Raw genomic sequence first — 15,329 nt, forward strand, 5'->3', positions numbered from 1 at the left:
CAAAGCGGAGACATACTAGAGTAGACGAATACCGGTCTATGCAGGACGCCTACTGCCCGTGCGCCAAGAGGCGTCCGGTAAACGGGTATACGTCTACGCTAGTATGTAATCGCTTTGCTAAATCTCTCTATTATGCCAAAACGTTCGCGCATCGTTGTTTTGGTAATCCATATATATGAAAAAAAAAATAAAGGCAAGGCACGAAGGAGCAAACACGCTTGTGGCCCACCGAAAGCAGCCCTGGCCTATATTCGCCACGGGTGCGTGCACGGTCCTCTCTAAAGCATTTCACGTGCGAATTCTTCTCCCTACTATTCACCTCGCCCGCGCTCCTGTAACACAGACACTTGCAATGCTGACACTGAGCTGTCCAAACACGTGTAGCTGCGGCCACCGGCTGAACGCTGGCGCTGTACCACTTCTTTTTTGGGTGCCAGCAGCACGTGCAAGCAACATGGCGGCGCGCCGGGGAGAAGTTCTCGCAAAGGTCTCAAGATGGAAACTCCGAGACAGGGCGTAAATAAACGACTGGCCGAGCGAAGGGCCCGCGGATGAGTTATGCCCCGGAGAAGGTGCTAAACAGCGCGCCCACCCTTCTCCCTCCGTCGAGAGACCCGTATACGTGCCGGCCGAAAGGCAAAAGCGGGAGAGATTCAGCGGCATTTGGGGCGCCGTCGTGGCAGCGTGCCAGCCCCGTGCGGCGGCTTCCGCCGTAAGGTGCGACAGCAGGAACAGCAGCATAGAAAGACTGGGCGACAGGCTCTCTCCTCCCGCGTTTTTAACCGCTTCCGCACTGGTTGCGCGAAGGAGAAGCAACGTCAGGTACACAGGCACATCGGCAGCTAGCAGAGCGAGCAAAAGGAGGCGAAAAAGAAACTGCACGCTCTATCCAGTTAGTTGGAAGTAGCAGCAACCGCGGAATGGCCGGAAATCTCGGCGTCGAACGGCATCCACTGTGTGTCAGCATCGTCATCTTTATCGCTCGTTCGGCGCGAACTCCTGCACCCGCCGCGGTGGCTCAGTGGCTAAGGCGTTCGACTACTGATCCGGAGTTCCCGGGTTCGAACCCGACCGCGGCGGCTGCGTTTTTATGGAGGAAAAACGCTAAGGCGCCCGTGTGCTGTGCGATGTCAGTGCACGTTAAAGATCCCCAGGGTGGTCGAAACTATTCCGGAGCCCTCCACTACGGCACCTCTTCCATCGTTTCTTCTTTCACTCCCTTCCTTTATCCCTTCCCTTGCGGCGCGGTTCAGGTGTCCAACGATATATGAGACAGATACTGCGCTATTTCCTTTCCCCCCGAAAAAACCAATTATACAATTATAACTCCTGCGGCGGCGTCAGCGCCTGAAAAATCACTGCCGGCGCTTATATGATGTCGGCGGAACGCCGCGACAGTCTTGGCATAACTCAGAGATCGAAAGGTGCCATTTCCCCAGTCGATCTGCGGCGCGTGGTTGGAGTTCTCTGCGCCCGAGTGCTGGGTGATGACCGGTGACGGACAGGGTATATGTGGGCGCCAAAACTGTGCGAGGCTTTGCACGGAAATGGGTTCCGCTGGCACTTGGATAAAGCCGGAGGCGGCGCCTGAAGCACTGCTCCTGTTGTCTGCACACACTAAACAGAATGGAGTAGGAAGGGAGTAAGCTGTCCTCTAGAACACTCTCTTTTTATAAAAGAGTGTGCGCGAGAGATTAATTAGTGAGTGGACGAGCGAATAAAAGCGAGCGAACGAAATGAAATGAACAAATGAATGCAAGAATCTGTTTTTGAAAATGCTGGAAACACTGTTGGCGCCCGCTCGCGGTCACTGAATCGTCATCAGCGTGACCACGCCCACAGGAGGACAATGGCCTGTCCTAAATCTCTCCAATTAACCCGGCCCTTCACAATGAATAGAATGGCTATATGAGGAGCAGAAAAAAGAAACATACATACGCCCAAGTGGTGTTCGTTACAACGTTCCTGTACTTGAAACGACACGCTTGATTTGATGAGCTATATGGAGAGCGGCACGAAATGTGCGCCAGTTGCGGACACGCGAAAGTGCCGTATATATGCCTGCTTATCGCGGACACGGGAAAGTGCCATATACATCATGGAGAGGTGCAGCGCAAATGAAGCAAGGACGACAGAGACACAAAGGAAACAGGACGAGCGCTCGTCCTGTTTTCTTCCTGTCTCTGTCGTCCTTGCTTCATCCGCGCTGCACCTCTCAATGAGGTCTCACCGACCGGCCCACACGAAGGTACTAATCGGTGCCGTATACATGCCTGCTTATCGATCAACGCCGACCGCGTACAAAACGCACACACCCAAACGCACCCGCAGCGCCTTTAGAATTGAGAACCACTGTGCACGCTAACATTTAGCAGCGTTACTAAGGGCCGTTTTTGAAACGTCGTGGGCGATTTTACGGCCGAAGCAATTTGTGAAGCTGACGCAGGTGACTCAGTGTCGACTGAAGAACATGCGTCGCCACGATGCCAATGCCAAAAAAAAAAGGACAACACAAATAAAGAGCGGCTAAACTAGGCTACGGCTTAGTGAAAACGTTCGGCGAGATCCGTCGCGATGTCCTTCCATTTTCTTCCCTTCTCTACTTTCGCCTTTCTTTCATATCCTCTTCTCTCCCATCACTTGGCTTCTGTCCTCTTCCTCACACAGGCTCAATTCTCGGCAAGCTTCACACCAAAACCCTTCTCACCCCAGCTCGTCGCCTGCACATCTTTCGCGTGCGGTATGACCCCTCCTGCCCCTCACCCTATGCCAATCTGGAGCACAGTCTCTTTCGGTGCCCAGTAGCCCTCCAAACTCAGCTCCCTCCTTCCTGGCATATTTGGATGGCGTCGGATCAACAGGACGACCAGCGTTTTCTGCATGGTGCCCCATAGCCAAAATATTTTGAGCGGTGAATAAAATGCTTTTCTCTCTTCCTCTTCGCTTCTTTCTCTCTTCTCTTTCTCTTTTTCTTCATTTTTCTCTTCTTCGCTCTTGGCTTGGCTCTAGGGTTTGGCTTGCGGATTTCTACAACTACAAATGGCTTCAGTCACACGACCGCTGGGTGCGGGGGGTCCCAGTAACGGGTCTCGCCGTGAAAGGGTCGGGGAGGTCAGCCGGAAGAGAATTCCGTTTGGCTATCTTGCATATGCGGAATAAAAAAAATGGGTATGTACACGAAAAAGGGCTGAGAAATTGCTAGCAGCAGCATTTTGCAACAGTTAAATATATTCGCCTATCTTTGCAACAGCTAGCACCACAGGTAAGAGACGCTGCCCCTGCTGCTTCTATGCCAGTTCTTTAGGTTTCTACGAACATTTCTATGTAAAAAAAAAAAATGGCCGTGGTTTAACTCTGGTTAAACCTGGAGCCACGCGATAGCTACAGCTGGCCGAGTGGTCAGTCGAACTGTAAAGTCTTTCGCCGCTTCGTTTCGCTGGGCGTTCCTTTCTTCATCTTTATCCCTGGACGTGGGTTCACCCTCCACTCCCCCCCCCCCCCCACTTTCAGTTTCGCCGACGCGACGCGCCGCCGGCAGTTGCTCCGCACCACGTGACCAACCACGTGACCACGTGGCGGTGCCGCCACGCTGGAAGTTCGAAATGCTAGCTCTGGTTAAACCCAAAGTGACGCGATTGCTAGAGCTGGCCGAGTGGAACTCGCTCAGTCGAATTGCGAAGTCAGTCTTTCGCACAAGGCATCCAGATGAATTACGAAAAGCGTGCCAGAAGTCACGTGCCATCTCTAAGCCTACTTATAGGGCAAATAGCAACGGCGTCCACTGTTGCTAAGGGGCAGCGTAACGGTCGGCGCGGAGGAAGCGTTGGCGCCGCGGAAGCCGACAGTCACGGGAGGGGAGGGAGCTGACCATGCAGATGGCGCCACCAAACCTTCCGCGCTCATTCCACGCGCGGGGCGGCTTCGCGATAAGTGGCGTCACCACTTCATCTATCGCTTTTTCCTTCCACCATGCGTCTACAGGGCTCGGGCGTTGAAAACCGCCGGCACCTGACAACAGCACCTGTTCAGGGTACACGACCTTCACCCGCCTGAGAGACATGTTATCAAAGAGCGTGTACTCGCACGCGATTAGCCAGCGAGTCAACAGCGCACCTTTAGGACTGCGCCATTTCTAAATGGAGGCATGTGAACTGATTTAGAGTCTGTCAGTAAACGTCCGCCCGTCGCGCGCTTCAAGCAGCACAGCAAATGTGCGCGCATGTTCTATGAGAGTGACGTTTTAACGCGACAGAGTTAAGGAGTGACGTTTTAACGTCAGGAAATCCGGCGTCGGCGTCGCCGTCGACGTCATCGTCGTCGTTGAGAGCATGAGCGAAAAAGCCACGAAAAATCGCCACAGAAGCAACCTAGAAGGCATGTGGGCCACCTTGTTCACGAGACCTTGTGGCGTCATCACAACCTGCCTGCCGGATTGTGAGCAAACTGCCCACCATGGCATGTAGCAGTTAAATTAATGATTGGCCGCTCGGAAACAGCAACCTGGGTTGCACAAGGCCCACCGGTGACAGCACCTGCCATTGCAGGGCAATGGCGCATCACTTAACCGCTAAACCACTACGCCAGGAGTGGTATGAGGACTCCCGGGGATCGATGAATGCAATGCGGAGAATTGCTAATTCAGTATATATGGGCATTAACCAATAGCGTTATCGCGTGATACCCTTAAGGCGGAGTTTAAGTGCAACCTCCAATTTTTTTTCATCGGTTGAAATTTCCCAGAAGACTCTACAGGGCATTGAAACGAACAGGCATCATGCAAAGTGTGACGAATAGGTGGCACAGACCTACACGACAACAAGCGGCCGCACGATGTGGTAATGTGTGGTCTGTCACCCCCGAGTTACCCCCGAGACATCAACTGAGAAATAAAAGCCTCGGACGTTTAGAAGCGTGCGATACCTTTCCTTTCTTCCTTTAAGCGTTATCCCGCGAAAGAGAAATTAATCTACAAGACATAGTTAGACAGCAACGTTCAGCCCATGTTTTACTTAGAAACGAATTCCTTTACCCTCTGAGGTGGCTCAGTGATTAGAGACCCGGGTTCGAACCCGACCGCGCGGCCGCGTTTCGATTGAGGCGAAATGCAAAGACGCCCGTGTACAGTGCGATGTCAGTGCACGTTAGTTAAGGATCCTCAGATGGTCGAAATTATTCCTGATGCCTTCACTATACGGCACCTCTTTCGTCCTTTCTTCTCTCACTCTCTCCTTTATCCCTTCCTTACGATGCGGTTCAGATCATCGCTGATATGTGAAACAGATACTGCGCCATTTCCTTTCCACAAAAACCAATTTTAATAATAATTGGTTTTGGGGGAAAGGAAATGGCGCAGCATCTGTCTCAGATATCGGCGGACACCTGAACCGCGCCGTAAGGGGAAGGGATAAAGGAGGGAGTGAAAGAAGAAAGGAAGAAAAAGGCGCCGTAGTGGAGGGCTCCGGAATAATTTCGACCACCTGGGGATCTTTAACGTGCACTGACATCGCATAGCGCACGGGCGCCTTCGCGTTTTGCCTCCATAAAACGCAGCCGCCGCGGTCGGGTTCGAACCCGGGAACTCCAGATCAGTAGCCGAGCGCCCTAACCACTGAGCCACGCGGCGGGTAAAAAAAAACAATTTTTAAACGCATTCCGCCTTTCTCACCGCTCTTTTTTTTCTTATACGTCTACTGGAGGCCCCTTATACCTCTACAGGGGCGGCTGTACTAGAACCTGTTGCTTGAACGTCTCTATCTATAACGTTCCGCATACGTTCGTACCCAAACGCCAATGGTAGTAAGAAAAAAAAAGACAACAGACAAATACAGTCTAAAACGATGTTCGACAAAACCGGCTACCGAACCCAACACCTCGCCAATATTTCCACGCTTCTCAACCTCTTTTTTTTCTCATTGTTCGCGTCGCTAACGACAACACAAACTCGGCAGAACCACGAACCACCAGGGAATAAAAAAAAATAAAGCTGTACAAACAGCACAGGAAAGAAATAAAAAGCGCGGTCCGATAGGGTGCACGAAAAACACTGGCTGCGGAAGCGGCGTGCATCAGACTCCTCCGCCCGCTATATACTATGTCGAGCGACGACAAAGGCAAAACAGGAAAGCAATACAGGGAAGTCTCCGCAGGCAGAGCAGACGCGGAACGCTTTGCGAAACGCTTTCGGAGCATCGCCCCTGCAGCCTGCTTGGCTGCCAACAGCATGCAAGAGTAAAATCCACGCTTCGCGCACTTTTTTTTCACCCCTTGTTATCGGGAGGAACATCGCACACCTGCAGACACAACACGTGCATAGTCCTACTCAAAGGGCCCCGCAAAGAAAAGGAGCGCGCATTGAGCTGCCAAGCAGAAGTGAACCCTTAATAATAATAATAATAATAATAATAATAATAATAATAATAATAATAATAATAATAATAATAATAATAATATAATAATATTAATAATAATAATAATAATAATAATAATAATAATAATAATAATAATAATAATAATAATAATAATAATAATAATAATAATAATAATTGGTTTTGGGGGAAAGGAAATGGCGCAGTATCTGTCTCATATATCGTTGGACACCTGAACCGCGCCGTAAGGGAAGGGATAAAGGAGGGAGTGAAAGAAGAAAGGAAGAAAGAGGTGCCGTAGTGGAGGTCTCCGGAATAATTTCGACCACCTGGGGATCTTTAACGTGCACTAACATCGCACAGCACACGGGCGCCTTGGCGCTTCGCCTCCGTCGAAACGCAGCCGCCGCGGTCGGGTTCGAGCCCGGGAACTCCGGATCAGTAGTCGAGCGCTCTAACCACTGAGCCACCGCGGCGGTTAGAAGCTGAACCCTTTGCAATGGTTTTGTTGTTGTCTGCGTTGCATGCAGTCTGAGTCGCATCTCGTCGCCGTCCCATATAGATCCAGAAGGCCGGCTATTAGTCAAGCCGGTAGGAAGGATTCGTGACACGCACGGAAAAAGTAAACTGCAGAGAAAGAAATAACCTAAACTAAACGAGACGCACACATGCGGGCCGTGAGCGGTGACGAAAGAGTGCAGCCCACGGGCACGACAGCGGTCATCAGCTGCCGCTCAGCCATGTCTTTTTCTCGGTGTGTCATTTTCCCCCTCCCGTCCAAATGGCGAGTGCGATTTGCGCTGGGCACGAAGGTGAGACAAAAGTGCACAGTCCAGGCGTGACGAGCGCGTCGCAAAAAAAGAATGAAGGAAATTAGGTGGCTTCTTGTCTATTTATTCATTTTTATCTTGGCCCGAAGTGATCACTGAGTGATTACGCCTGAATGAAGTGCCACAACCTCGCTTCGTAGCTGCCGCTAACATATTTGCTCCGTGTGCAACAGAGAACTATGGTATACACTGAGCTGCATAGTGAGCAATAGAGTAAATACGCTATACCAAGTATAGTTTTTTTTAGGTGCAGAATTTTTAAAAATAGGATTTTGGACAGATTCTTTTTGGGGCGTCGTATAGTAGTGTTGGCGGACGTCAAAAACAGGCGAATCACGATAACTAGTAATGAATTCACTTAAACTGTAATAGTGAACTTTTTAATTGTTACCGATAGGCACCTGATTGCAATTATAGATTTGTAGGCGGCCATTGGTAATAGCCATACCAGTTTTGGGGATCTTGAAAACGTGATTAGCCTTGTCGTTGTGGCTCGACTAATTTGGGCATTTCTCTCGCCATTCGAAAGCCGCGCGCTTGCGGCAGGGGCGTAATAATAACAATAATTGCATTTGGGGAAAGGAAATGGCGCAGTATCTGTCTCATATATCGTTGGACACCTGAACCGCGCCGTAAGAGAAAGGATAAAGGAGGGAGTGAAAGAAGAAAGCAAGAAATAGCTGCCGTAGCGGAGGGCTCCAACATAATTTCGACCATCTGGGGATCTCTAACGTGCACTGACACCGCACAGAACACGGGCACTTTAGCGTCTTGCCTCCATTGAAACGCTGCCGCCGCGGTCGGGTTCGAACCCGGGCACCCCGGATCAGTAGCCGAGTGCTCTAACCACTGAGCCACTGCGGCGGGTAAGGAGGGCGCACAGCGACGTCAATCAAATCACGACACTCCGTGACGCACGTACAAAGTGACATTCTCTGCCCCGCCCGCGCTGGAGCAGCGAAGTCGCGAGGAGCAGGGAGCACTGCCGCATGGTATGTGTCACGGAATGTCGCGATTTGATTGACGTCGCTTTGAGCCCTCCCGCAAGCGTGCGGCTTTCGAATGGTGAGAAAAATGGCCCTAATTAGTTGAGCCACAGGGGCGAGGGTAACAAGAGTTTTCAGAAATCTAAAAACTGGTATGGCTATTACGAAGCCGGGTTCGAACCCGACCGCGGTGGCAGCGTTTCGATCGGGCGAAACACTAAGGCGCCCATGTGCTGTGCGGTGTCAGTGCACGTTTAAAGATCCCCAGGTGGTCGAAATTATTCCGGAGCCCTCCACCACGGCACCTCTTCCTTCTTTTCTTCTTTCACTCACTCATTTATCCCTTCCCTTACAGCGCGGTTCAGGTGTCCAACAATATGAGACAGACACTGTGCCATTTCCTTCCCCCCAAACCAATTATTATTATTACGCAGTTCATCCCATCAGACTTGCCTAGCGTGTCAGCTTTTTTTTTACCCGTGTAAACCATACTTCAGTTAGCAGAAAGTCCCTTTTCGGGCATAATAATAATTGGTTTGGGGGGAAAGGAAATGGCGCAGTATCTGTCTCATATATCATTGGACACCTGAACCGCGCCCGTAAGGGAAGGGTAAAGGAGGGAGTGAAAGAATAAAGGAAGAGAGAGGTGCCGTAGTGGAGGGCTCCGGAGTAATTTCGACAACCTGGGGATCTTTAACGTGCACTGACATCGCACAGCACACGGGCGCCTCAGCGTTTTTCCTCCATAAAAACACAGCCGCCGCAGTCGGGTTCGAACCCGGGAACTCCGGATCAGTAGTCGAGCGCCCTAACCACTGAGCCACCGCGGCGGGGCAGCAGTATATATAAATAACGTGTCGTTCGGTGACGGAGAGCATTGACCTTCACAATAATTATTAGGAGACGACGCAACCAATTATAATGGCACCGTAATAAACACAAATTCCAGTTGCCGGGCGCAGACTGACCTACATGAGCGCGAGTACAGGGTGCTCGACCCACGGGTGCTACGGGAGTTGACATCGCAGACCCGACTCACAGGCGTCGGAGAGAGACGATATCTCCAGGACACTGACTCCGAGAGGTCGCGATAAAGCGTGGCTCGGTGCCCTTCTTCGGGCGGTCCGTTGCACCCTTCGCGAAGCGCACGCAACACAAACGCAGAGCGGCGCCTCGCATATCTCGGGGCACGGATTAAAACGAGCGGCTGCGCGCCAGACGTGCTACGCGTTCATCGGTGCGTCATCGGCAGCAACAGAGTTACCGAGGGCTTAACACAGTCAGCCCTCCTGCACCCTGGCGAATGAACAGTACTAAACTCTGCAGCATTCACTTCACAGTCGGCCGTATTTTCATTCTGATGAACGGTACATTGCCTATAAATTCCAGTTTCATATCAAGGCTGTATAAAAAGCTTCTTAAATGGCGATTTCGAGCGCAAAACATTTCATCACCACCAGCAGCAGCCTGACTACGCCCACTGCAGGGCAAAGGCCTCTCCCATGTCTCCCCGATTAACCCTGTCCTTTGCCAGCTGCGGCCACCGTATCCCGGCAAACTTCTTAATCTCATCCGCCCACCTAACATTCTGCCGCCCCCTGCTACGCTTGCCTTCTCTTGAAATCCACTCCGTTACCCTTAGGGACCAGCGGTTATCTTGCCTTCGCATTACATGCCCTGCCCAAGCCCATTTCTTCCTCTTGATTTCTACTAGGATGTCCTTAACCTGCCTTTGTTCCCTCACCCACTCTGCCCGCTTCTGGTGTTACCCCTATCATTTTTGATGCAGATTGCTGGTCATTGTCCAAAGTCAAAAGATGAAAAGACGTTTCGGGAGCACTACGGCTCCCTTGTTCACTATGCTTGAAAAGACGTTTCGGGATCACTACGGCTCCCGAAACGTCTTTTCAAGCATAGTGAACAAGAGAGCCGTAGTGCTCCCGAAACGTCTTTTCATCTTTTGACTTTGGCCAGTGACCTGCAATCTGCATCACCATGATTCCTGACCAGACGGTATGCCGTCAAACCCTCGACTACCCCTGTAATAATAATTGGTTTTTGGTGGAAAGGAAATGGCGCAGTATCTGTCTCATATATTGTTGGACACCTGAACCGCGCCGTAAGGGAAGGGATAAAGGAGGGAGTGAAAGAAGAGAGGAACAAATAGGTCCGTAGTGGAGGGCTCCGGAATAATTTCGACCACCTGGGGATCTTTAACGTGCACTGACATCGCACAGCACACGGGCGCCTTAGCGTTTTTCCTCCATAAAAACGCAGCCGCCGTGGTCGGGTTCGAACCCGGGAACTCCGGGTCAGTAGTCGAGCGCCCTAACCACTGAGCCACCGCGGCGGGGGGATATTTTTTAGGAAAACGACTACCCCTGTCATTTTTCCTTTCCGTAGCTCGCTGCGTTGTCCCTAACTTAAGCTGAACCCTTCGTTAGCCTCCACGCTTCTGCACCATAGGTGAGGACCGGTAAGATACAACTGTTGTATACTTTTTTCTCTTGAGGATAATGCTCAACTGCCATTCATGATCTGAGAGAATCTGCCATACGCGCCCCACCCCATTCTTATTCTTCTAGTTATTTCGTTCCCATGCTGCGGACCGGCGGTCGCTACCTGCCCTATGTAGCGGGGAATGGTAAGAGCATGCTGGTAGTTTTGGGGAAAATAAAATGAAAATAAAAAATGATATCCAGCGAGGGGTTTAAACGGCGATTACGGTTCAAAAGCATGTCGGAAGCAAACCTAAAGAGTGACACACCGTCTCGGGGGGAAAATGATAAATGATTTGCATGCTGTTATTTTTATTCTTTTAAAAAGAAGAAACACGAGAAAAAGTATACGTTAAGAAAGAGGATTTTCGAAACTCTGCTGAAAACCAGAGCGCTAATCGACTGCGACGCATTTTTTTCCATTATTGACATCAACATCATACAGTATGTACATAAGGACCATCAGTCGCATTGTCGTTGACGCACAAGGACTTTCTTTAATAGTCTTTAGTTTCAATGTACGGAAGCTTTAATGTACGGAAGTGCTTCAAATAATGACGTAGGAAATGGTGAAAAAATTAGTAGTACGCACTACTGACGTCCGTTTTTTGCAGCACACAAGGCCTGTCGAAGTTCGTAATATCGTGCTTAAATGCTTCCAATGAGGCATCTGTGACGCGCTGTACACTAATGGTCTCGTTCACATTGTTTCGCTTAGCATGCTTATTTTGAAAGACGACAACACCGGACAGTGATCACTCACATCACAAGCAATAGTACCGCAAAAGAGTACATTTATTTCAATATTCGTAACTATTAAATCAAGCGCCGACACAGTCGTGCATGTGACACGTGTTGCTGTTTCTATTAAGTTGACGAACCCACAGGAAAGAAGTTTCATTTTGAAATCACGTACAGTAGCGTTGTGGTCGACAATATTAATACTAAAATCACCACTGCACAAAAGCGGACATTCAGCCTCAGACCGCACGCCGTTTGCATCTGATAACAATCGGCAGTGGCGACACCTATATTTCATTTTCTGGCCTTTTGTACCTAATAAGAGCGCCGTATCAGTAAAATTGTCCTATCAAAAACAGGCCGAATTCAATTCGTCCACTAAGTGTCGGGCTTCATTGAGTATTTAACGAGCGCGAATGACTTTGTGTGCGTGTGGGAGAAGTGAAGCACAACTTTCGATGACCATGAAGCTCAAGCCGCACTTGAACTTCAGCACGCAAACGGACGTCAGCAGACGCGTCATCCAGTCCGCGAACTAAACAAACAGCGAAAGAGTTGAATAAACGAGACCATGCTGCTCAACACAGCCGAGTGTCTACGCCTTCTAAGAACGCCGCAATTGCACCGTTGACTCCAGCAACTTCGAGTGAGTCACGTTAATGCCGCGACAAAAACTCTACGCACCGCTTTCTTACGAAAGCGAAAGATACGCAAAAAAAAAAAAAACGGAAAGGCATAGCTAAGAGTAGCAAGGAGAGCAGCCCACCAACCACCCGGCAGTCCAGCTCATTACCCGCAGAAGCAGCAACTGCAGCGACACGTGTTTCCGAGGCCTGACGTGCTTTACTGCAACATCCCATCGCCGCGGAGCAGTCAATGCTTCTTCCCACAGCAGCAGACAGGACGACTCACCGCCCAACACTGAACAGCACATGACAGATAACGGAGCAGCCCCCCCCCCTGCTCGGCCGCGAAGAAAACAAAACAGAGCAAAAAAAGGCCACCAATCGCCGCGACTACAGCTCTGCGGCCACGAAAGGGAAAAGTCGACGGCGTTATGTCCGCGCCGATCATTTTTTTTTCTCTATGTTTCTTTCCCCCTCGCCACTCGATTCTCGGAGCTTGAGCTGCCCGAGCCGGCAGAGACATCGCGCCCTCATTTGGCCAGCTAGAGAAAAATTACGCGCGTCGCTCTTGGTCAAGGGCGTCGAGAGCGACGGCACTGCGCTGTAAGCAACGGCCTGGCGGGTTCTACGATTACACGGAGGCTCTGGGCAATCCCACATTCAGACCATCTACGCCTCACGCTCGATTTATTTTGCGATGACAGCCACGGAGGCAGCGCCGTGCCGCCTCCGCTTTCTCCATCCTCTTTCCGACACTTTTCTGTTATATATTTTTTTTCCTGCCTATGGGCGTTGCGAAAGTCGCGTTTGCCTGCACGCAATAACGTTTCACTTGCAGCGAGTAAGGACCACGCTCTACGCGACAAGCGATGTTTATTGTAAGCACGCAACAAAAAAAAAGAGGCCACCTTCTCGCTTTGAAATTCAGCAGCGGTCCAGATGACGAGAACGAGTATGTGCGGAAAACTAGAAAGGGTGCTCAGTAACTACACGCATGTGCAGGTCGCTCCCAAATTATTTTCCTTGCGAAATGAAGATACCTCAACAGCTGACGCTGAATCTCGAGGCACACAAATTAACCGTCCTTTTAGTTTCTTTTTTTCTAGTCCTCCGGTTGCGCATTCCCCCGCTCTACTCCTACTCCCCTTTCTGCGGTAATCCCCCACCACCTTCCCCCAAAGTAAGCACCATCTGAATAGTTCCTGCGGCAACCAGTTCCCGGTTGCGCATTTCTCCGCTCTCACCATATCCTCTTTGTACGGTAACTGTCCACGTCTTCCTTCCACGGTAACCTCCCACTGCTTTCTTCCCGTGTGCAGCCACTATCCAGATGCGCGTACCTCCGCTTTCCCCATGCACTTCTCCTTCCACGGCAGCCACCTTCAGCATGATCCCCGTAGCAGCCACCCTCCGGTAGCGCATTCCTCCGCTCCCACCACATCCTCTTACTACAGTAACCGTCCTCGTCCTCCCACCGTGACCACCCTCCGCTGTGTTCCCATGGCAGCCACCCTCCGGTTGCGCATTCCTCCGCTCCCACCATAACTTCTTATTACAGTAACCGTCCTCGTCCTCCCACCGTGACCACCCTCCGCTGTGTTCCCGTGGCAGCCACCCTCCGGTTGCGCATTCCTCCGCTCCCACCATAACCTCTTACTACAGTAACCGTCCTCGTCCTCCCACCGTGACCACCCTCCGCTGTGTTCCCGTGGCAGCCACCCTCCGGTTGCGCATTCCTCCGCACCCACCATAACCTCTTACTACAGTAACCGTCATCCTCCCCCTACCGTAACCACCCCCCCCCGCGGTGTTCCCGTGGCAGCCAAGCTCCGGTGTCGCATTCCTCCTCTCCCACCCTATCCTCTTACTACAGTAACCGTCCTCATCCGCACACTGTGACCACCCTCCGTGGTGCTCCCGTGGCAGCCACCCTCCTGTTGCGCATCCCTCCGCTCCCACCATATCCTCTTACTACAGTAACCGTCATCGTCCTCCCACCGTAACCACCCCCCCAACGGTGTTCCCTTGGCAGCCAAGCTCCGGTTGCGCATTCCACCGCTCCCACCCTATCATCTTACTACAGTAACCATCCTCATCCTCTCACTGTGACCACCCTCCGCGGTGCTCCCGTGGCATCCACCCTCCGGTGTCGCATTCCTCCACTCCCACCACAACCCCTTACTACAGTAACCATCCTCGTCCTCCCACTCTGACCACCCTCCGCGGTGTTCCCGTAGCAGCCAAGCTCCGGTGTCGCATTCCTCCGCTCCCACCCTATCCTCTTACTACAGTAACCATCCTCATCCTCTCACTGTGACCACCCTCCGCGGTGCTCCCGTGGCATCCACCCTCCGGTGTCGCATTCCTCCACTCCCACCACAACCCCTTACTACAGTAACCATCCTCGTCCTCCCACTCTGACCACCCTCCGCGGTGTTCCCGTAGCAGCCAAGCTCCGGTGTCGCATTCCTCCGCTCCCACCATAACCCCTTACTACAGTAACCATCCTCGTCCTCCTACTGTGACCACCCTCCGCGGTGTTCCCGTGGCAGCCAAGCTCCGGTGTCGCATTCCTCCGTTCCCACCATAACCGCTTACTAAAGTAACCATCCTCGTCCTCCTACTGTGACCAGCCTCCGCGGTGTTCCCGTGGCAGCCAAGCTCCGGTGTCGCATTCCTCCGCTCCCACCATAACCCCTTACTACAGTAACCATCCTCGTCCTCCTACTGTGACCACCCTCCGCGGTGCTCCCGTGGCAGCCAAGCTCCGGTGTCGCATTCCTCCGCTCCCACCATAACCCCTTACTACAGTAACCATCCTCGTCCTCCCACTGTGACCACCCTCCGCGGTGTTCCCGTGGCAGCCAAGCTCCGGTGTCGCATTCCTCCGCTCCCACCATAACCCCTTACTACTGTAACCATCCTCGTCCTCCCACTGTCACCACCCTCCGCGGTGCTCCCGTGGCAGCCACCCTCCGTTTGCGCATTCCTCCGCTCCCACCATAACCCCTTACTACAGTAACCGTCATCGTACTCCCACTGTGACCACCCTCCGCGGTGTTCCCGTGGCAGCCAAGCTCCGGTGTCGCATTCCTCCGCTCCCACCATAACCCCTTACTACAGTAACCATCCTCGTCCTCCCACTGTGACCACCCTCCGCGGTGCTCCCGTGGCAGCCAAGCTCCGGTGTCGCATTCCTCCGCTCCCACCAGAACCCCTTACTACAGTAACCATCCTCGTCCTCCCACTGTGACCACCCTCCGCGGTGTTCCCGTGGCAGCCA

The 15,329-nt window shown here is 51.9% G+C and overlaps 1 protein-coding gene across 1 annotated transcript in view; it reads right to left on the bottom strand.

Annotated features, from left to right (window-relative positions):
* LOC144128372 (uncharacterized) overlaps positions 1 to 15,329 on the bottom strand; it is a 100,091-nt gene that overhangs the window by 74,990 nt on the left and 9,772 nt on the right. The window lies entirely within an intron of this gene.

Source organism: Amblyomma americanum, chromosome 4 (genome assembly GCF_052857255.1).
Source record: "Amblyomma americanum isolate KBUSLIRL-KWMA chromosome 4, ASM5285725v1, whole genome shotgun sequence".
Lineage (NCBI taxonomy): Eukaryota > Metazoa > Arthropoda > Arachnida > Ixodida > Ixodidae > Amblyomma > Amblyomma americanum.